Here is a 25758-nt window from a genome sequence, read left to right as displayed (position 1 = left end):
AAACTTTTTTAGACTGTTTGTGCTATGACATTTTCATGATTAATTATTTTAATTATGCGATCTGTTATTTGTGAAATAAATTCATTAAAATAATGCTAATCTATAATCAACCACAATGCTAATGAAGTATGTAAATTTCAATATTCATGAAGATAAATTACTAGCAATGAAATGTTATTTTCAATTCGATTGTAATTGAATTGTGAGAAATCAAGGTTCATAATTCATTAATATCTCTTAATTTTAGAATACTATAAAATAATTATATAACAAACTGAATATAATTATAATATCATATATATCTATAAACGAAAATTATATGTAAAATTTCATGTAAAATTTCATAGTTTCAAGAATTATTATCATAATTAAAAATATCTATAACAAAAAAATAAATAAATATGTATAATTGCATTGTGAGATCTTTTTATTTTTTTTTCTTTTAGTTTTCTTTATTTATATCTTTATATCAATCATATTATTACAATTCTTTTTAAAGTAAACTTGTAAGACATAATTTAATTAACATTTCATCACACATTGGGCTGATTTGCTGAGGAAAAAAATAATGGTCGTACTGTATACATTCTTTCTTCGTTGTATTTGCATAGAAAATGAGAGACGTGGAAAGACGATTGGATGAGTTTTGAGAGTGACTTACCAAAGAGATTACAGCTTAGGGGGTGATAAGAATAAGGAAAGAAATGCAAGGGAATGGCGAATTGTAGACTCAATCTCTGGAACGCCTTCACGCGAGAGAATTAGAAATCTTCATCAGATACATATGTTGGACTTAATTAAAGTTGCGATTAACCGAATGAATCCAATGATGTTAAATACTATCTTGTATAAGATAGGAAGTCATGTTTTGGGAAGTTAAAATAACCTATATCATTTCATATTGGAAACAGATAACAAATTATGCATATGGATACACGATATTCGTCTTTCTATCTCCAAGTCATAGAATACATGAAACGTGGTTTAATTTCAGAATATTAAAATCTCGATCATGTTTTTTTTTTACAAACAGTATTTGATGTCTCATTCTCTCCTTCTCTATCTATCTATCTCTCAATACAGTAATATTATAATATGCAGAAATATGTCCGGTTTCAGATTTTAAATAGCAAGCTTAATGATTAATGATAATCATTGACATCAAATCATTCGAGTACTTCATTTTGGCATGTTCAGGGATACTCGTGTCCATCGAGTCTATAACCGCAGATTGCGTTATCTCGAACAGTGATATGGAAATAGCTTTGCATTGCATTCCTAAGCGCATCATGATGTTGTGTCATCCGATTAAACTTTCCAAAACGGAAATGATATTTTGAAATCTTGTTTCGAAATTGCGGAGGAATGGCGAAATGATAACGGAATGAATGCCATGTTACATGTACGTATGCGAAAATTAACAGCTTTTCCAGGTGTTATCAATTATATGCAAGCCTATGTTCTTCATAATACATATTATACACATATACATATGTTTCTAGTGTGGTTTTGCAGATAAAATTCTAATTGATATTACAAAGATTTAAATAATTAAAGCGGAAATCTATTTTAATATTTTATACCATACAATTTATTTCCGATTAGAATAAATTGAAAAGATAAGCATATATTTTAATTTATTTTTCTATGTATTTATATTTATCTTTAATTAATAAATAATCTATTTATAAACACTAATTTTAGAAGATGTTAGAATAGCTTTTTTCTTTAAATTATAAATTGTTTATTTTAATTAGAGAGATAGATACGGGTTTTTTTGGTATTCTCTTTTTTCAATTTCTTATTTTTTTTTTAATTTTTAATTTGTATATGCATTTATCTTGAACAAGAGCTTTTCAATTGAAAGAAGACCACGATACAAGTTCATCTCTACTTACATTAGCAGGTTGTACTTTAAATATCAAAGTTGATAATATTTAAATACAGTATAATAAAATAATAAAAATATAATAGTATATTTGTATATTAATATAATATAATATTTATTGTATTATATTTATTATATTAATATAATATAATATAAATTTTAATTTTTTTATAACAATTATATACAACAATCACGAATGTTTATATTACTCTTATTAAATCAGATTATTAATTAATTTTTTTATAATGAAAGGAATATTATTCGATCTCAATCGACTTATATCTTTATTATTAAGATTATTTTAGCATTAATATACGGTAAGGATACAAAAGTTGGCAAACGCATCTTTCATTATTTTTTTTTTACTTTGATATTGTGCGAAATTAAAATGTCTTGTATGTACATCTATAGATATATGCAAAATGTGTGGGTGTAACTACACTCATTCGGGATTACTTTTCTTACCTTTGCTGGTAAAATTTTTTTATTTTCTCTCCGTTATATATCTCTCACTTATACAATCTGACGACATGACAAATGGCTACATGATAACAATAAATTATTCGTAGAGTGACTTATCTCTGTCGCATACGAAAATGTACTATCATTTGATTACAATTGATTTACATTCATTTTATTATATCGTAGAGAAATAGGTAAATTAGAGTAATTTCCGATTATTTATGCAATAATATCTTCAAGACATAGACTGTAATTTTGACATTAGACTGTAATTTTGTTAAGTAAATATATTATTTCATAAAAATAGTTCAATAAAAGGTCTATGTTAACTTAATTTTAATAATATACATATGAAATTTGATAATAAATTTTGTATTGTCAGATATTAAAGATATAATATAAATTTATATTAAAGTTATTTTTATTAATTAGTTGAAGCTTAGAAATGGTGAAACTGCAATAATTTCTTTACTGCTTATTACAAACATTAAATTAATTATGCCACAATATTTATTTTTTAAATTTTACAATATTTAATTTTTAAATTTTACAATATTTTGACATACAGAATTTGTAATTTGTACGGGTAATAAGCAAATATTTGTATTGCATGAGTATTTTCATTGTATACATATCTTTTGTTTAAAATCTTCGTGACTTTGCAAATTGGTTCTTTAATTTTAATTAGTTTTACATTCTGTTTCTCATATTCCAATTGTGTGTAACAAAGCGCTATATTCTACAGCATTGTAAAACAAGGAAATTTTATTACGTTTAATTGAAAATTTGCGATTGCAATTTATTTTGTGACAAACTCTTAATTGTCTATGTTCTATAGAGAGGCATTTACCTTTTCGTATAGTAACTTTTGGTTATCTTGCAGTTCCATAATTTTAATGAATATTATTCTATAATTGAACTATTCAATAGAGAGAGAGATTTAGTTATAATTGGACAATATATTTTTTATTTAAAAAATATCATTTGTATTCTACTCAAACTGACACAGATGCGTGGGGAATTGTGGGAAATGTTCGTTACAAGAGCTGTGAAACAATCACATCCGTCGTATACTCGTGGATTAGCGTTGATTTCGTGAACCTTTAATCTAACTTTCGTATAGAGAATGCGAGCTTAATTAAATCACAACAAAAAAAAAAAACGAAAAAAAATTTTTCTATCATACTGTAGCAGGCAAATTTGCAAATTGCTATTTTCACGTGCGCGCACAAGAGATTACTTATCTATAGATATATCGTATTTAACCGCAGAACGCAGAAAATATCAATAAATGTCAAAGTTAAATCCATTTATATCGGCCGGGATATACTACGATCCGCTTATTTTGCGCAAACACGACATGTTTGGCACATTTAGATTTGTAAACTTTTGTCAAAATGACTACGTCCAAATTCTATATCATAGAGAATATAGACATATTAAGTTATTATTCGGCGACGATAAATGTCTTGTCGATTCTTCCAGTGATAGGTATGAAGTATCTTTCTGCCTCCGAAAGCTCTCGTGGGATTATTTCTTTATGCAGATGTCGATCAGATTTTATTAGCTTTATATACGATATTCTTTGTACAGTTGAAATTATTCTTTCCACCTACTTCTGACCTAATTTGCGATTAATTTTTTTTCAAAGAAAATTTTCGATGACACGCGATGTCATCTACATGCATTCAGTTTTCAATATTATATACACTTGTAACAAGATATTAAATTAAAATTCCGTTAAAGTAAATTGGGACGCGAGGTAATATAAATTCTCAAAGTATTACTTTTCTTTTGCTAGTTTTTCTTTTGTAAATTTGATGATTGTTTTTATTTGTTGTAAACACATTACGATAGAAAGCTATGTTGTTATCACGCTGGGATAGGTTTGTACAGCAATTTCTCCAGTTGCAAATTGAACACGGCTAATTGGATGGATTTTGTACAAGATAATTAATCTGTTTAAAAAGTATGCGGAGAAGTAGCGGAGAATGCTAATCGCGTTCTGATCGTAAAGATAGGAAATTAATTAAAATTTTTCTGTTATGGCTACAGAATTTGAAGAATTGCCAAATGTAATAATTAAAATATTAATTAATTACTGCTTCATATAAACATTGTTTTTATAATTACATAAAATTATGTGCGATAATCAGTTATATTACGTACGTAACCCGTCTGAAATATAAGCATTCGTACTACTTATTTTAATATTCCTGTCTATTACTTTATGTAAATTTAAAACTAACAAGAACATTTTCTTTTGTAAAATTATATCGCTTTTACTTTAGCAAATTAAATAATTGGATTAAATCATTTTGATGGATGTTAAATTTAATTTTTGATTATAAGTTTAAAGTTTGATTATAAGAAGTTTAACTATACTTTAATTTGATTATTTGATTTTTTATTCCTGAGATATTAAATTTATAATCGTGGCTGTGAATTTTATATTATTATTAATTAGTTATATAAGTATTTTTCATAAATGTGACGGATTGTATTTTTGTAATTCGGTGAGTTTTTCAAGAGAGTTTTTGGAATATATGTTAAATAAGCTTCATGTATGACGAATAATATTTTCAGCAAATGACACAATGGAGTTAATTTTAATTTCTGTTTTAAAATATGTGAGAAATGAGAAAACATTGTGCGATATGAAAAGTTTGACGTTTAAACGGGCTCTGAGAGACAAAGGAAAAATAGTGGTACACTTGTTGAGCTTGCTGTGCTCGGCCTCACATTCTGTACATGGACATGCAAAGTTACGCAATAGTGTTGTCCACACTATCATAGTGTCACAGGATTTCTAATAATAAAACATTTCACTTGAAGATACCAAATTGTTGAAATTTTCTATGTTCTATCAAATTAACAGTGATTTTTATTTATAATATAAATATAATAATGTACTTATAATATATAGTCAGACAGTATTTTAAATTATAACTTAACAGAATTTATTAAATACATATGAAACAATATTCAGAAAATAGGATATAGATGATTATTTAACTTGACACATATATATATAAAATTTAGCTCATTTGCTGCAACGACACATAAATATTCCATAATAAATTGTTAAACACGTAAGTCCTATTGCATTGATCACAGTTGCAAAATAATTATTAATATTTCGTGCGAGATATTTCTCGAGTCGCATTTATAAGACAGTTATCCGCAATTACAAAGCGTGCTATTTTCCAATTATATTATGACACATCAGTTGCTTTATGTTGTTCCACTGGACAACGTTATTAGAGAGACAGTGAATAGTAAGCGGATTTAAAAATTGCTATCCGCGCATGTCATTTCATTTTGCGGATTAAAAGAGTTTTATTCAATCGACATAAAAAAGTCGATATGAAAAATCATGGTTTATCAAGTTTTTCATTGAGCTTATTTCTTTCTTTAATATCAACGCTGAACACATAACATTCGCAGATGGGAAATCCAGCTGAAATTTGTCTCTTTGCGGCAAAGCAATTTAAAAAACATTTAAAATCTCTATAGACCAGATATGATTTAAGTATTTGTATATTCTTATGAGATACACTAACTGTCAGATAAATATCTTGCGATGAAGATATTCGTATGACGAAGGTAGGTCCTGGGAGGATCCGCACGAAGACTTCATACATTATTTTTGTGAGAAAAGGAGAAAGAATAAACGAGCATGTTTTTCTTAGGAGAGATATAAATGAATATATACATAAGTTTTTTCGTATCGTATAACAATAATATGACGACGAAGAAAGACTTAGAGAGAATGAAGGCATTGCTTTAATGTATAGTAAATTTAAAATGTGTCTCATATATTTTGCAATTAATTAAAGGAAAGGATGCCAAAGGTGGTTTGTTACATTTAACAAATTAATTTATGAGAATAAATTAAATGGAAATTATAATCGATTTTTTTATCTATATAACAGAAGATAAAAAAATTTTTTCCTTTATTCTTTATAAAATTATTATTAATTCAAATTTTACAAGGATTATTTGCAATTATTTCATTCGTTTTTATTTTATTCTATTACATGGTTTTATTCTATCACACAATTATAATTAAATTATTGTAATAAATTGTAAAAAAAATTTTATAATATTTTCAGGAATTACAAAGCTTTTTGTGCTTTTAAAATGTTACAAAACACTATCACTATCATTCTATGAAAACGAAATTCTGTGTAATAATAATACATCGCGATTAACGAAAATGGGTAACGAATATGGTGAAAATTAAAAATTTCAAAATTTTAATTTAAAATTTAAAAAATTATTTTTTTGGTGGAATATAACATGCATTTGCAATACAATATTATTTAAAATAAGAATTTTCTTATACTAATTAATACAATTATTTTTAACTTTTATTCTTAAATTTGTGTAATACAATAAAATATATATGTAAATAAATATGTATTTTGTACACACACACACACACACAAAATTTACATAAATTAAACTAGAAATATTTATATCAAATCTGAGATAAAGGAGTACTTTAAATAAGCGACACTCTCGGGATGCATAAATGTATTACAGATAAATTTATTGTTTTACATGTACAATTTTTTGTTGCAATTTGTTTCAATTTTAACTTAAAATACTATCACCGGAACAACCACTTTCAAGAAAATATACAATTTCCGTGGTGGCTCTGATATTCCATGATAAAGAAAAACGGAGGACGCATTATCGATTTCAAAGTTCTTGCGTATTTCACGACACGCAAGAGCTTTGCATATTTAGATCTTCACGTTCATAGGCTGTTGGATATAATCGCGCGTTACTTCCTACCTTTTCTTGGAAAAGTTCCGCAGCAAGTTTTCGCTCGTCGAGGCCATAACTTTAAGAAACCAGCGCATTCCGTTATATCTACGAATGGTCGCATCGCGATGCGAGATATGCACGGCCAAGCACTTGCAATCCCAACGTCGACAAATATGACGCTTGTGCAATGGAAATGCCTCATTGATCTATTTTGCGTGTGCTCTAGTGAGCATCAATTTCCCGTGGGTAGATCGCAAGATCAATTATAGAAAACGCCCATGCTTCTGTATCACGTTTGTTTGTAATTGTTTGTAATGATATCATCTTGTTACATTTTCACCGTGATGTATACTTGCTGCTCATTTGCATATGTGCCAATGTGCAGGATTACTCGCGTGACTGTTACGTATTAATGAAGAAAGTATAAAAAAAAAAAAAAAAAGAAAAAGAGAAAGACATGTTAACACCCCGAGACCGAGAGGCTATATTAACCTACAGATAATATTGACCTTTAAAATAAAGAAGACGAGTTAATATTTAAAGTGGATATGCAATAAGACTTTAATAGCTTGTACAGTGTAAAAACTAATGTAAGACAATTATTTAGTAATATCCTAATTATATTTTATAAAATATAATTAGGATCATATTTTGCTGTTTTATTACAAGAAAATTGAATTTCAAATATCATTTAAACATCGCATATTCTTTTACAAAAATCATTATTTTAATTTAAAATATATTTATAATTAATATTTTTGACATCTATAATTATAAAAGTAATGTAGCATTTCATTATTTTATTAATGCAAACTGAAATCCGTAAATTTCGACAATTGTTACTTTATCATAACAATTGTTACTATTCTTATTTTGTCAGCGATATATGTCCTGACAGTTAGACGTGCTATGAAACGTATTCACATAGAAAGACATTGAGTATGAAAGATAGCTGATCATAGAACGAAACGACGATGCCAGGGAGATTTCAACGCATCGTATGATGAAGTATAAGCGGGGTGTTGTTATGACGCGCGGCAAATGCCCAATATTTCTAGACTACATGACGAATAAAGGCATAGAACAGACGAAACCAGATGATTCAAGCTATTTTTCACAAAATCTTAGGAAATAATTTCTCTTGGTGAGACAATTGTGTAAACTCGAATCGAGAAAATAAAACTTCTCCACAACGAAGAAAAAAATACAAAAAATACACACAAAGGCTTTACATTTATTATGATAATATTTTAGAATGGATCAAAATTTTACCTTATATATTTAAAGCTGTCACTATGGGATCGATGCGCGAATGATGTATAACAAATTATTGCTGATGCTGATTTATTTCTGAAACTCACAATTGCGTGTATCGCAACAGGTAAAATGAGCAGAACGCTAAGATAAGATGAGATCCTGATTGAAAGCTCGTTAGAAATTTACTCACAGTAAATCATGGATTACGAGGCTTGAGGTAAATATAATTTGGAGGCTCTTAAGCGGTAATCGTCCTAAGCAGACAAGTTTTCTCATTGCCAGCTAACCGGACGCTAATCCGGCGGTAATTGGATAGCACTCCGTTATTGCTTGAACTTAATCAGCTCCTAAGCACAGAAATGCAATTAAAAAAATAAGACTTTTGTATCAGTCAATCGTAACATGGTACATTTGTAAGTTTATTTATATAAATTAAATTTAATGATAAACATTTTGCAAATATTTTAGTCTATAATTATATAACACAAAATAATATTATTAAATATCAAAGCTCTGTATATAATAACTATATATTTTTATATATTAATATAATATAAGAAAATGTTTTTATTTATTTTAAGTAAATTTTTTTAAAAATGGTTTTATTTCTATTATAGTTATAAATATATTGAGAAAACGTATTATACTTATAAAACGTATTATAATTAGCAACCTCTCAAATCTTTTTTAAGTAAAATTTTGTTTTATGGAAATAATAGAAGTTTTATTAAAAATATATGAGTCAAATAAAATATAAAAAATTGGGGCCTTTTAATAATAAATAATTTTATAAGTTATAATTAAACAAAAACTGAAATTATATGAAGCATGTAGTACTATTAAATAATAATAAATTGTTAGAAAAATCTGCCGTAGTTTTATAGAACAGTAATATTACTGTTCTATATTGCAGATTGCAATTTATATATATATATATATATATATATATATATATATATATATATATTAAAATTAAATATTTTAAATATATTGCTGTTAATATTTTGCTTTTAATACATAGTTGTAAAAAATTTATATTTTATAAAATAATTATATTTCTTTTCTCAAAGGATTCTCAAGAATAACTTAAAATTTAATCAAAACATTCCGAGATCGCGATAAGTAAAGGCGGAGTATCTCGTATATTGTTTGCGGCTTACGAGAGTGTGTATAAATTTAGCGTACAGAAGTGGAAGCTTTATCTTACTATAAAGAGACGTAATCAGTCGAATCATATTTTCTTCTCTAAATATGAAAGGATTTACATTATGTCAATCAATTTTATAAATTGTTCAATCAGCTTGAAATAATTATACAAATTTTAATATGTAATAATTATACAAATTTTAATATATTTTAATATTAATATTAAAAAGTAATTTAACAATAAAAAACTTATTATTTGAACTATTATTTTAACTATTATACATATATACAAATCTGGATAATATCTTCATTTCTTTTATAAAAGAAATTTAAATTTCTTGAGTCGGGATTGCACAATCATGCATCTGAAAAGATCGGAAGAGCTATAATACTGAGGTTCATAGAATTGCTTTGTGGTACTTAAGAAAGACATTGTAATTGTAAATTGCTCCCCGATCTTCAATGACGTGTTTTCCGAGTTTACGATCTTAGAGCAAAAGAAAACTGTGAAAACTGGACCAACAACGCACACAATTTACATTGTTTAAAAATATTACTATCCATCATTGAATAAATTTGTACTATTTAAATAAAATCAGAACAATGTGGAAAAGAAATAAATTTGTAATAATGGAAATAATAATGATTGTAATCTTTTATTGTGTTAGAACTGTAATATTAAATTAGGACTGCATTACTCGTAATTATATTACAATATGCATAAAATAAAATGATTGAATGTAATAAAAATGTATTGTATTAAACAATATAACAATAATTTTTATTTGAATAATACATTCTTATAATAAATTGCATAAATACAAATTGTTTATACTAAATTGTCAAGCAATTTGTTTGCTTTATTTAAAAAGTTATCTTACACTTCTAACTTAATAAATAATATTAAATATTAAATGGTGTAAATTATAATAAATCTATAGGTATTGTACGTAGATCGCTAAATTTTAAAACTTACAAATTGGAATTAAATATTAATTGTAATAAAATATACGAGGGAAAATAATTAATGTATTATTATATCAATTAAAATGTATTTTTTGAAAAAGATAAAAACAGCAAAATTTAAATTATTTGTCTAATGAAAAATTAATATTTGTTATAAGTAATTTGTAGAATTCAGATATAAATTTAAAAAAACATAATAATTTTTTGTTAATTTTATCTATTAATTTTATTAATTTTAACGCATATATCCAGATTAATATATAAAAGTAAAACCGATTGAGTTCTCGGTCAATTGTTTTATTAATTCAATTAATTTTGCACTCGTATCAAAGTAGATCGAGAAGGGAGACATCAGTCTTCTAAGAGAACGTATCTATATATGGGTTGCTTGGCAGTAAATAGATTTGTAAGCATGAATGGAATTTAGATCTTCTTCGATGGAACAGCAGTTAATTGAGCGCCTTACGATCCTTCGTCCCATAATCGAGGCGAGAGCGCGACTATTAAGTTACCAGATTTAATTTACTGTATCTTGTCTATGTGTAGCTGTAGTTTATCTCATGTTAATCTGTCCGGAATTGCCCTTTCTACGGCTACGTAGGCACTCATGAAGCTCGCCGGAAGTCAAGGTCGCAACATTAAATGCTCAATATAACGATAGTGACATTTTGAAATCTGAGGGATAAATATACGATTGAATATGTTAATAAAATAATGTTTTATAATATTAATAATGATTCCTCAGATAATTTAATTCGGATAATCCAAAAAATATATTGTTTAAATTCTTTATTTCGGAATCACACATAGCTTAAATTTAATACAGTAGCATAGTTGTTTGTTCTTTAATGAAATGAAATTTTTATTGGACGATATATAATTCTTGAGAATAATACTGATAATTCTCTTGAGAAATATTTTATGGTAATAGACAAAAACATACAAGATAATATAAAACAAGAATATGCTTTTTTAAGTTTAATGTCGATCTATATTGACGCGTGACGAATCGGATATATGTGTCTCCTGGGAGCTATTCTGTAGATATATGTAGCGTCGAGAGAGAGAGAGAGAGAGATGAATATTCTATAAAATCACGTATGAAGACGTATATAAATATGTGGCACAAGGGAGAACAAATAGGAGTAAAACACAGATAGGTCGGAAAAAATGACATGTTTAGTGTGTCTTTATTTTTAGCTTTTAATCTCTTGATTTCCTCATATGTCTCTATTTTCTGGTAATAATTAAACAAGAAGAATATATTTGTTTTTATTCTATATATATATTGTATAATATTTCATATTTATAGTATCGAATTATACAAAATTATGTTAAAAAGGGAAACTGAGAATAATTTTCAAAGTTGTTAAATCAAAAGATCAATTTATCATTGTTTATGCTTTTATACCCTTTATTCTGCTTTTGTGATTTATAATTTATTTATGTTTTGTCATTTGATAAATTATACAAAATGTCAAAGTAATCAATAAAGAAACACTGAGAGTAAAAAGAAAATTACAAAAGATTTTTATTGATAAGAATATGTTTGATAAATTACTGTTTCTAAAAAATAGCTTTATAAATTATTTTTGTTTGTTTTTAAAATATATATAAATATATATTAATATTATATTTAAATTACAAAATTGCAATTGTTATTAATAAATTTAAGTTATTTGTATGCATATGTTATCTTTGCACACTTAAGGGTATATATATATATATGTGTGTATGTATGTACATGAATACATAGAATTATATTAGAATGTTAAATTATAATATAATTTAACATTCTAATATAATTCTACATGAAATTATAATATAATTTCATGTATTTATTATAATGTAATATATTGTACATATTATGCATATATATGTAGTGTTTATATTATGTTATATATTTTATATATATAAGATATATTTTATATTCAAAGTACAAATTTATATTAAAAAAAAATTAATTAAATATATTTTTCTTCTTTTTTTTATTAATTCTATAATTTTTAAACGTTCTCGTAAAAATATTACACATTAAATAATATCATTGTAATTGTCGTAATACATTTGTGTTTTAAAATAAATGTATGTTACAAATAATATGATTCATTAATTTGTGTGACTGTTAATCGCTTATTACAATTAAATATTTTTAAATCATTTTAAATATTAGAATTGTATTGAATTAAAATATAAAATATAAGAAATAATTAAATTTGCTTTTACACGATAATATAATTGGGGATTTTATTCTTTATTGAATGATATATTAAATAGACAAGAATAAATCATACATTTACGTGAATGTACCACCGGTCAGTAATAAATATTATTTGTTGTAAAGAAAGTAAAACGTGTGGTAAAAAATGACGGACTATTTTATTAGTATTAGAGATAAGAACTCAGATTCAGAATTGATATGTATGTACGCCCATGATGTGTACACGCGATTAATATTTCAGTTTCACCTTCTTCTGTCATCACTCTAAAGTGTCGAGGTATCTGATAATAGACATATCCTCCTGTCAAATCATTAAAGCGATGGGCATTTATTTAATTCAGCTGGCTTTTTTATGCATTGCGAGCCTTTGTCCAGGCTTAAATTTTTTTGTCATAAATGTGTATGTGCCATCATATAGTGTTTTGGAATAGTGTTTTGGATGCATTTTTATCGTGTCGCCGTTTATTGATTTGCTTCGTCGTTGCTTCAATACACTAAACAAAAAAATCGTTTTTGATACAGACATAATTTTACTTCTAGATGAATATAATTTTTCTCATTTGTTGTTTACCTTAAATATATTGAGGACAATTATCAATTTAGTGATTATAGCATGTTCGAATTCAGATATGGATGTGTCACATTAAAATTGTTCTGAAGCAATGTTTAATTAAATATTAATAATCAAAGCCATGAATTTTATTTTGTAATTTTATTTTGTATTATGTATTTACATATAAAAAAAATATTCCCTTAATATTATTATTACTATTAATTATTATTACTATTAATATTTTAATATTACATCTAAACCGTAATACCTCCATATTCTTCGTAAGTAACAATGTAATGTCGAAATCATGTTGATATTATAAGTACAAATATTATAAATAAATATTATAGAGTCTTGTCAGAGATATTTCACTAAGAAGTTCAACAATTATATACATAAGAACAATTATGATAAAGTAAAGAAATATTAAAGTCTGTAAGAAAATGAGAGTTTGTTTGGTAATTATTTCAATCTCCATGATCGAAGAGGTCTGTCACGTTATATGTTCGATTCAAAACTGAACTGACACAGTTGGCTACAATCTCACATCAGAAATATTATGAAGGTAGAAGAGAACTGTGGACAGTATCTAGTTGTATTGGAACATTATGGTTTCTAGCACTTACTTTCATGACTAAGCAAAATAAACATAATCAGTGAGCGTGGTTAGAAACAAACACGGTTGAAAGTACACGGTAAAAGTCTTTCGAACGATCGTCATTAGAGTGGCAAGGAATTACAGTTCTGTCTACATTTTTGCATTTTGTATTTTGATAGTGTGTTTCGATAAATAAGCAACTATCATAAAATCTGTATCTTGGCGATGTGTCAACGTTTTGATATTTAGCAGACATTTTGCAAAGTTGTTCATATGCTCTGCGTGAGCGAAGGTGTAAAGTGGCACAAAAGGTATATATAATGATATAATGATGACGGCTCTACCTTTCTGATTACTACATAGGCCTCTCGTAATTACTGAGTAGAGCGCTTTACGTCGCTTATCTCGCGCATCGTTAAATTCTGACTATATCACTAATTACATGTATGCGACGTGTGCGTCGAATTTCCGAATGAATAGTTTCAAAATAACTAGCTAAAAATAACAATAGCTGGTAATTTTACTGGTAAATTTAGAGCACTGTTAAAGATTACTGAATTTAATTTTATATTTATATAAAAATCTTTTTATATAATACAATTAATTATATAATTGATAAATGCATTCATCAAATGAAGAAACTAATTTTTTAACTTGCGATTATTTAAAAAAATATTATATATTAAATTAAAAGATTGATAAATGTATGTATTTTTTTTTTGAGTGAATTAAATCGCACTCCAACATCATTAATGTATTTATGTAGGTATCTGTACACGGAAAAGCGTTACAATCCACAAAATAAATTATTCTATCAACAAAGATATACCACACACTTTTGTTATTAATAAGTAATCAGTTTTAATGTTAATGAGTGCATTTAATTTGTTTTGCTTTCCATACCAAACACGCAATTTTAGCAGTTTCTATATCGACGTGGTAGATGAGGTTGTTTTATGTCAGAAATGGAGATATTTAATTTCAAAGACTTGGCAACTCTGATGGAAAACGCTCGGATATCTATTAATGTTCATTCATCCTTTACACAGAATTTTAAATAGAAAATAACGATTATACGTATTGTATAATGCTTTATTACATTATTAATATCATTACACCGTTACGTTTTTTTTATTTAGGTCACTACAAAGCATCTCGATATCTCAATGTTAGCCGCAGAAATATTGAATTCTCATAAATTTGCTGAATGGAGGAATTACAATTTCCTGAATTATGAATCCTAACAATTGTTATTTTTTGCGCGCGAATAATGAATATGTTATCTCTCTAATTGTAGAAATTGTTTTTTATCGTGCATTGTGTAGCGCTGAACTTTCCAATCTATGCATATTCCTCCATCGGTTTTTTTCACACTTTCGCTGCGTCATATCATATATATTCTTTTTTTTGTACACAGTAATGAATGAAAAGGCAAAGCATATCGCTGAATCTTTCTCTAAAAGCTTATATGGGTTAAATAAGCACCAGTAAACGAAGCTTTTTCCGTTTTGTTAACAGAGCCAAAAAACTTTAATGAAAAAAAAAGAACAATATGCGTATAATATGTATTTTTTATTGTTATAAATTTTATGAATGGTAAGGCGCTATGTTTAAGAAATTAATTGCAGATCAATAACGTAATAAAAAGAAGTTAAGTACTTTAATATAGTAACAATTACTAATAGTTACTAATAATTCAGTAACAAGTCAAAGTTTTCTATAATTTATGCCGAAGAAGATTTAACGTAAGCTTATAATGGATGAATAAGTCTAACGCTAATTAGCTTAAGACAATAATAACTTATCTCTTATATTATTAAATAACATCATAAGTATAAGTATTCTTCTTTGTGCAGATTTTTTACAGTGATAATGGTTGTATTTATTTCTTGTTTTGGCCTTCGTAATCTCGGGAGGAAAGATAAGTATCATTATTCAAGTTCTTGTAGAAAAATGTTTACATTAATTAGTGACTCGATTAGGGATATTGGGAAAGTAATCCTCTTAAAACTTATGCAAAGTTGACTTTGACAACATATCTTGAGACACATGTATACTCAGATTTCTTCGCACGAAAGAGAATATGATCAAAGTAGATATAATAACTCCGATATATATGTTGCACTTATTGAAAATTTAATTTATCATTATTCATCATGTTTAAGGTAAATAAATTATATAGATAAAAACTTTATATTCCCTTATTATTAAAAAAAAAAAATTAAAAATACGTTAATTAATATAATTAAATTAATAGATAATAATAAATGTTTAATTTATAAAGATTTAATTTTATTTATGTGGACCATTTATATATATTTTAAGCAAGTAAACAAACACGTTTAATAATTGTTTTGCAGTAAAGAGCAGATTCGTCATTCACATGACGTGTATTTAGTAATGAATGCGGTCGTCTGATTCTGTGTCTTACTCATTTCATTTGAAAAGCGCATGCAACATCATGCTCTAGGACTGGGAGCCAACACGTTACATTTAATTGTTAAGTAAAGTTAAATACAAAATGTGAACGCGCTCGCTCGGCCTTTTAAAACTGTAGCCGAAGGCGAGTAATAGAGGACGAACAGAATTTAAAGATGAATCGAATTTTACGCTGAAAGCTCGCTGGTTGCTTTTAATTTGCTTTAACGTGTGCTAAAATGAACAGAAGTCAATTATTCTCGCTAGACAATCATCTCCGTGCTCGATGTTCGAACAGAGTTGCTTGATATTGATCTGATTCATCCTCCAATCCCGTATTTACCCGCGTTCGACATTACTCTTCCGGCACGGGAAGTTACGATGTATTTTACGATGTACGTTAACTTGACGTAAAGACGAAAGCTACTCGCATTCGTGCAACTTCACGTTTTCTTTTTTTTTTATTTTTATATTGCATCCCGTTGTGTTTTTATACATTGTCTGGAATGCTGCTCACGTGGCTTTCCGCACGCCTGTTCTACTTCACGCGGCTTTACATCACCGGGTCGCGAATCAATCCTGAGGTTTCCTTGCTGCGGCGGATCTAACGTCACAATTTAATCTCAAGTTGTGAAATTGCGCGAGCCGGCAAATTAGAATCGGACGACTATACCGAGTTTGCGGTTGCGCACGCACGTTTTCCATAGGCACCATCGACGAGTGACTCTAATGAATCCTCGGCGGTTGACGGATGTGCACGTTGACTAAAGTGATTATGGCGTTTGCTGTTGAACTAATGTCGCTCGAAGGCAATTATCATCATCGCGCATTTCATTACGTATATACGGATAAAATTTCCTCTCAAGACGTACCTGCGCGCGTCTTGACAGTCGTCTGTTTTTGTTACGTTAGTCTCTCCGCTGTAATTGTTCTAAAATTTATTGAAGATTATCTTGATAATATGGTTGTAACACGCTTTCCCGTAAAATCAACCGCGCGCTTCAAATCTTCTCAATTATATATCGGGAAAGAGGATAAATATATATTCGTGGTTAATTTGGAGTGTCGCCATTTACTGAGTGGTCGTTCATTAACGACTAACAATCTCGCGATTCAATTTGCAGTAAATATCTTTGCACCAATGTTGGTTAACGCGCACTCGCTCATTTTAATTTCAATTATATAGATGAATTAAATGATACAAAAATGAAGAGTATAAATTATTCAGTAAGAATAAAAAGTAGAAAGAGCGTTATGTATTGGATTTACACAATGTTATAAAAGAATGAATGGTTTTATTAGAAAATTATAATTAAAATCATTTTTATATGTATATTAAAATTTATCGAGAAATATATTTTCTCATGATTTTAGAACTTTGTGTGAAAATTGCTTCGCTTGTCGCCTCTTTCATGAAGTAATCATCGAGCTACATATCTTTCACGATACATCTTGTATATAAATAGGTGTAGCCGATAGCGATGTTTCTATACATAAGTAGATTAAATGTTCTACTAAGAATATATAATCTTTATTTGATTTAAGCGCATGTCATTTTATCGCGTGGAAAATTTAATACATACAAAGACATAAAATGCTTTTAGAATTTGTTGAGAAATTATTTTCTATGACTCGTAACAAGGGAAGAGTTGATTCTATTAGAACGCATGACGCATGAAGTGCATTCTGGCACGCTGTAATATAATGACGTCCGTAAATCCGATATATGTCGTCACGGAATCTGCGGAAGAAAGGGTCAACGCGTCTCTCGCGTAAAGCACACGCAGGATAACGATGTGATGTTGCGATGTCTTTATGGGGAAACCCATTCACATTTTCTAAATATACGGTTTGGCTGCAAGAATGTACACAGGTATATTTTTTTCTCCGAGATAAAGTGACAGCTAGATATGAAGATGTGTGCGTATAAAGAAGAAAAATAAAAAAAGAATTTATTTAATATTTTCTTTAATGTTTCGTACTTTTTTATTTTTGAATCGATTCAATGCAACATGTGGTTTAATGTCGAAGACAGAAAGGAAACTTAAAGAAAGAAATCTCGTTGAAATTGGAGGATTGTTGAGAAATATTTATCTTACAGATTTTTCGATTTTTCTAACTCCTTTTAAAGCTTTCCACGCCATCTGAAAAGAAAAATAAGTCAATTATCTTTCTGAATAATTAGAAGAATAGCGCAAATCTCTGATTTTACAAACTTCTGATTATGCTTTAATCCTTTTTCACAGACAACAAGCTCCTTATTACTTTTGTATTTGTAAAGAAAAGTGTGATCATTATCTATGAATTTTTCTCAAGATAAAATAAACGAGCATTATAATATATTTTTAATATATTTTATTCTTAATAATTTTAGATGCTTAATAATTAATTTAATATTTATTATTTGTTATATTTTTAGAAGAAATACATAGATTTTTTTTTATTATTTTTATAAGATATTCCAAAATTAATATTTTCCAAAGCATTTTCATTATGTAAATGTACAAATATTTGATATGAGATGTTGCAAAAAGCACGTTTCTAACATTTAATGATTTTTTTATCAACTTGAAAGCTCTCTAAGCGCTTCCGCACCCGGAAGATAGTTGAAGTGAAATACTATCCTGAAAATGAAAAGGAGAAAACGAAAGAAAATAGGGTTTTAATCCATATTCTTAAAAATCGTTTTAAAGCTGGAGACATCATGTGTGATATCATACATTTAAAAGAATGTTTAAATTCAAACTAATTTGCAGAAATTATTTTTTAAATTTATCTGCAATATCCGTTACTAATACTATAATGAATCGATTAGAATAAGGAAGCAATGTCAAATTTTTAACGTGAAGATTACATAAAGAATAATTATAGAACATAGTAATTAAAGTAATTTGATTTATTATCATTTCAGTTAACCCTGAATAATCTTTACGTTATAAAATGTTTAAATTCTGTGTGATAATATCAGTCTATTAATCATCATTTAATCTAATTAAAATTAGGTGATGATGAAACTCTAGATATTAAATAGATATCCTTATATGGCGGTATACGCCATGGAATTGACGCATTTTATCATATTAAGATATTCATAAATTCATATTTTACGAGATAAATAACATTTTGTGATCCTGGTGGAATATTCGCAAAAAAGTATATTGCCAGAATTTTATGAACATATATCTGCAATAAAATATTATTCCGTGATGTGCATTGCAGTAACTTTTTGTTACAGCGAAGAAGAATATAATTGAATACATAAAATAATCGATGTAATTCGTACATGATGTATGAATATTTAATCCATTTCAGAAATCCTTTTTAAATCTATTATTTATCATTTTCTTCTTGCAAAAGAAAAAGAACATTAAAAATATTTATTTTATTTCTGCTTAATTCTATCTAATTTATTTTAAAGTAATAAAATAAATGTAATATCTCTCTAAATTTATCTATATTTCCAAATGTATTTAGCTTTTTTGATTTATATTTATATACAGTAACATCTATATCTCATTATGATTAATGATACAATCGAGAATATTGATTTCATCCAAAACGCTTACATTCTCATGCATGGATATTTTGTGACATGCAATTAATCTATCTTTTCTATTCATGTTTTGCAGAAGAAAGTAATTGCATAAGTTAAATTGCAAAAATAAATTGTGTAATTTAATTTATGCAATTAATAGCTCAATATGTAATCAATAGCTTTTCGATTGTATCATTAATCATATAGATGTTACGGTGCATAAATAGAAATCAAGAAAGCTAAATATATTTGTAGATATGAAGGGATGTAATATTACAAGATTGAAAGTAATGATTATTACAAATGAAATCGTATTACAATCCTTACCGCAGAAATATGAAAATCCATTTTAGCTTGAGCACCCTCTTTTAGTAGGTCATAATGTCTCTATTGTCTGAAGTTACTGTCTACATTTCTTGTGTTTTCCTAATTTCGTTTTATTGTTGTATCTTAAGTTTTTATACAAGTCGCTGATTATAATTGAGTTGCTAGGTAAGAATGAAAATCATAAGTAATGCGAACTAAGTAAGACCTAAGTAAAATGTGTAAGTATAAAACGGCATTTATACAATTAACATTTTAGTTATTGTGATTATTAAAACTTAAAATTAAATATTAATTTAAAATAAGATATAAATTTTTTTTAATATTTGTTTTCTTGATTATTTGTTTAAATATTTTTAATATTTATCATTTAGAACAAAGAAATATAAAATTTATTACAATCGAACAAAATGATATGTTAAAAAACATTTTAAAATGCATTCAAATGAATGAAAAAAACGTAAGTATCTATTTAGCTATGAATTGATCATGAAATCGAGTTAAATATTTAAATGGCTAGATCGAGAGGATATAGTACGCTCATATGTACTTTGAAATCATAGATTCTTGTGAATGTGAATCATTTATAACAGACATCTATATTGCCAGAGCGCATATGTTAGCGCTAGCTAACGTTATCCGTTATTCAATATTACAGCAGCACTTTTATTTTATTTTAACAATCTAATATCCGATGCCAAAATTTGAGACTGATTGATTAATCAAAGTTCAAATAATCAATGTATTTGTATCTCCATACAAATGTTGAATTGAATGTTTATTTATACATTTTTACTTACATTCTTGTCAATTGTTTACATATACAATTACTGTTTGAGATTTTATATCTTTAGATTCTCTTAATCAAGTAATTTATTAATCACATTATCGTATATTCGTATTCCATATAGATTTAATATAAATATATAGTTGACATGTATTTTGCAAAAAAAGTAATTAAAATAAAAATTTTTGTCACTAGGTTATTGATTTAATTATCTAATGATAATAAAAAAAGTAGGAAAACTAAAATAATTTGATATTGATTAATTTTAAAAGCGACGATAAAATGTATTTAATTCCGTTTAAACTTCAAAATCAACTTATCATATTAAAGTAGCTACAGTAGTTGAGAATTCTCGGGAAATATTGTTTCATCTTGATTCAGTAGGAACACAAGTATTTTAAAGAGGAGAAATTCTACGGGTTAACCGAAGAAGAAGTTTGTAGGTTTTTTGTCCATAGTTTCCGCAATTTCTTGTAGCTTTTGTTGCATTTACTTGTTCTTGCAGATGTTAGTCGATTTGTCGAGATTCGCCAGCACTACCATACTGTTCTCTACCGTTCTCTACCGTTTCATTTCCGAATCGGTCCATTTCCTCGTTTTGCTATCCTTGTTCTCTTCCTCTTTCACTCTTTTCTATTTATCGTTTGAATCGTGTTGAATTTTCTTTTATTTCTTTATGTAAAATAATTTGTACTCATTTATTTAACTACTCAGTGATATTTTGAGGCATAAGTAAAATCTGTTTGTTTAATAATTTATATTTATAATACGTATTATCTACATTCTTTATTAATATCTAGAAGGATGTATTAATTTGATAAAAAATGATTTCTTTATTTGTTAATTAAAGATATTGTGTTTTAATAGAAATAATTGTTAATCCTTAGTTTTGATATTAGTTAGAAATAAAAAGAAGGCATGCGAATAAAAATAGCAAAATAACAAGTTTCTACAAGCGTATGTGAGCATTGACATTGTGCAGAAAGACATTATGTACAATATAATTTGAAAGCAAAAACTCGTTCAAAAATTTTCGTGCAAAAATACCAAATTATTATCGACGGGGAAAGTGCAGAGCGCATTTACGCTGAAAATATAAAAAAAACGTACCGGGTGCTAATAGTCTTTTGCGATGAAGAAAAACATATATGGCGCAATATATATGTGTATAGTACATTTGATGTTACTCATGTACTTGAACTAACTTGAAATTAATTACTACTGAATAAAAATGTTAAAGTGATAAACATTATATAATTGATAAAAGACTTCGAGGTTTATTCATATAAAAGTTTTAGATAAATAAATATAAGAAGTAAAATTTTATTCTTTCTTCAATTCCGAATAAATCTTATACAGACTAACATTTGTTTAAATACATTTGTTTAAATATTTAATATTAAATAACAAAAATTTAAGAAAAGAATTAAATAAGATGTTTATAAAAAATATAAAAAATTAATCGATTTATAAAAAGCCATGAGAAAGAGTTGATTTATTTTTACTATTCGAAACGTATGTTAGTATACCTTGACGATACAGAAAGCTTGCGCATGTCTTTTCAGCATTTCATCATTCACTCCACAAGACATTTTCTATTTATTTATGGATATATATACCATAATCAAAAGAAAATGTTTTCACAAGAGACGCTTCAGTGGAAGAAAATAATAATGTAAACTAAAATATATTTTGGCTTTATCGTGAAAAATATTTGATGATGCTGAAAACATTTCGACAACAACAAGAAAAATACAATTGCAAAATTATAATTTTACAAGAGAATTATATTAATTTTGTACAATGTTTTATATAATAGTAAAGTTATAGTATATATATGAGATCGACTAAATTAAATGTATATCGAAAACTGGACACATTGTAAATTTAAAAAAAAATGTTTTATTTGGAGTTCTATTAGAGAAATCTAAAACGGGACACACTTCGCCCATAAACAATGGTTTAGGATTCTACCAGCTATCGGTCCTTTTTATACTGGGTATACCGTGTACATATGTATCCGTCACTGTCGATTTTATCTTAGCATACCCTTTTCTCTAGTTTCGGGACGATTGTAGCACGCAATGCGCGGACATATTACCGAGAATCTAATTTATCGTTGTACGACGTTGAATTTAAAGTCGCCTATCGCAGTGTACTACTTTAAGATTGATAGATCCATCCTGTTTCACACATCATATGATATAAGTATATCTGTTAAAATAATTTACACATATTAATATAAAACATTACGTTCAAAACGTATAATTTTTAATTTATTTATATATTAGTAAAACTATTAAATAAGTTGTATAATGCTAAATATCTTAATTTTCAATTTTTCTTAGAGTAAATTTGACAAATATAACTGCACTAAAATGCCTTATCAAAATTTTAACAATAGATAGAAATTTGTAAATTTTATTTAAATAAGAATTATTTGTTCATAAAAATAAAATATTTTTGTGTACAAATATAATAAGAATTTATGTATATAATTTTAGCTGTGGTTTACTTTTAAAAGGCAAAAAGTAAAATACGAGTACGTAAAAGCAACGTTCATTCGTTTATCGGTCGTTTATAGACGAAAAAAGTTTGGCGTGATCTCATTAGGGATTTAATTCTTTTATGCTAGACGTCATTTGCTTCGCTTGGATATTTCCTTTACAAAATCATTATTACGCATAGAACCGCGACAAAAAAAAACGACAAAGAAAAAAGTAGGATTGAACATGGTACTGTAAAGCATTCCATTTGGAAATCGATATGCGCGTAAATTCTTTCGCTTTTTCCACTAATGACGAGGAACAATCTTCAAAGTGTGACTTGCGCTATCGCTGTGATAAGTCACGTTCAACAGAATTGGTCAAAGGAATCCAGCGTTTCAGTGAAATCATTCAAAAAGACTTTGAATCAAGCCATCTGTACGGCAAATAATAGTAACACTGAGACAATAATATAATATAAGGGGAGATTATAAAAAGCGATTCAACAAATTCTTAAAAAAATTCTAATTAAATCATAACATCTAACAAATATTGTATTATTAGATTTAATTCAATTAATTAAACAAAAACATTGGACACATAAGCCTTACGTATTTTATGTTGAATAATAATTTCGAAGAAAAATTTTTGCTTATTATACTCTGATTGTTTTTCCAAAATTGCGAATCCGTTAGATTAACATAGTAGCAACTCGAGACTTGTCCCCAGTGAATTCGTTTTACGCTAATATCCTTGCAAATCGATCCTTCTGAGGACACCTGTGTACCTGTTTGATATAGTCAATGCTTAAGCTATGACGATACACGATATATTTATTAGATTAGATATATGTAAATTTTACATTAAATCTATAAATTTAATCTATAAATTTATAATTATTATTTACGAATAAGAATGGATAAAACAGAAATAAAAATTTAATTGAAACAAGTACATTTGTAAATTTGCATTATATAAAAACTAACATTTTTAACTTTATATTAATATTTTTTTGATAATTCAAATGTTTTTGAATGTTGTGTGTGTGTGTGTGTGTGTGTGTGTGTGTGTGTGTGTGTGTGTGTGTGTGTGTATATATATACACACACATATATATATATATATATATATATATATAATATAATATAATGATTAGCCAAGAATCATATAATTCTATAAAAGTATGATTTAGGTAGCAATGTTAATACTTATTTTATTAATTTTAATGATTATTTTATCTATAATATTTTTGTTTCTAAGTATAAAATATTTACAAAATTTTTTATAAAGATTTCTTGATTTTTTAAATATTGAAAAAGGAATTTTCAAAAAAGTTACATAGTCTGAAAATTCTGCAATTGATAAAATAAATAAATAAGATAACTATTAAATATTCAAAAATAAATAAACCAAATAATTGTAAAATACCCTAATTTTTATTGTTGAAATATATGTCCTATTTATGTGAGAAAGATATTTTCTATTTGAAACATTACTTATAAAGAGGAAAAATGCTTCTTTCTTGAAACAGTTCTTATTAAATATTTATAAACTTGATATATCAAAGTGAAGAAAAAAAAATTTAAGAGTTTAAGATTTTATGTCTAATGTTCTGGATAAAATAATGGACCTTTGTTCCATCTTCATGTATAGAATGAGTAATAGGAAAAGTAATTTATTTTAATGTATCGTATTCATACTGAAAGAACTATTTGATTTGCTTGCAGAGCTTTTCACAAATGGTACATTACTTCTGCGCATAGCAAATTTTATTTCATTTTAGATCATAAAGTGTCTGTTAAAATCTGTTTCTTTTCGTGTTTCAAAAAATTATCTGGATGCTTATAAGAGATCTTATGCAAAAGAATCTTGCAATTGTCAGTAAATATTGTTAATAGTTTATCTTATTCAGTTAGAATAAGAATTTTGGATATAAATTATTTTATACATTTATACATTTATATAATATTTTTTAATATTTAATAATAATATAAAATTTTTGTAATTTTTTAAAATAAAATCATGAAAAGAGCTCAATTTTTGTTAAAAATAACTGCATTTTATATTAATGATTTTTTATAAATCTTTTTATGTCTCTCAAAATAAAGAAAATATATATATTATTATTATTATTATTAAAATATTTTATTTATACGTGAAAACATAGCGAACAAAAAATTTATATAAAATAACATATTATATTTTTAAATATCATTTACATGTCTAAAATAACATACATACACAATATTTTTTATATGCAAATGTTCACAAATAAAATGTTCTATTGATCATATAATGATAATGATAAAGTATCGCAACAAAAGATGTACTTTTATCTCTA

At 26.7% G+C, this 25758-nt stretch overlaps 1 protein-coding gene and 1 long non-coding RNA gene across 3 annotated transcripts in view; one reads left to right on the top strand and one right to left on the bottom strand.

Moving 5' to 3' along the window:
• Nucleotides 1–25758, top strand: part of Tk (tachykinin) — a 52598-nt gene that overhangs the window by 4273 nt on the left and 22567 nt on the right. The gene's annotated exons all lie outside the window — the stretch shown is intronic.
• On the bottom strand, nt 12469–14195 carry LOC105432416 (uncharacterized). Its single transcript, XR_968397.3, has 3 exons — nt 13538–14195; nt 13288–13370; nt 12469–13210 (listed from the first exon to the last, which is right to left on the bottom strand). It is a non-coding gene; the product is annotated as an uncharacterized LOC105432416 (long non-coding RNA).

The sequence above is a fragment of the Pogonomyrmex barbatus genome, unplaced genomic scaffold (assembly GCF_055798465.1).
Source record: "Pogonomyrmex barbatus isolate J1 unplaced genomic scaffold, ASM5579846v1 scaffold1, whole genome shotgun sequence".
Classification (NCBI taxonomy): domain Eukaryota; kingdom Metazoa; phylum Arthropoda; class Insecta; order Hymenoptera; family Formicidae; genus Pogonomyrmex; species Pogonomyrmex barbatus.
The sequence above is the reverse complement of the archived record's forward strand: the minus strand, read 5'-3'. Positions and strand labels throughout refer to the sequence as shown.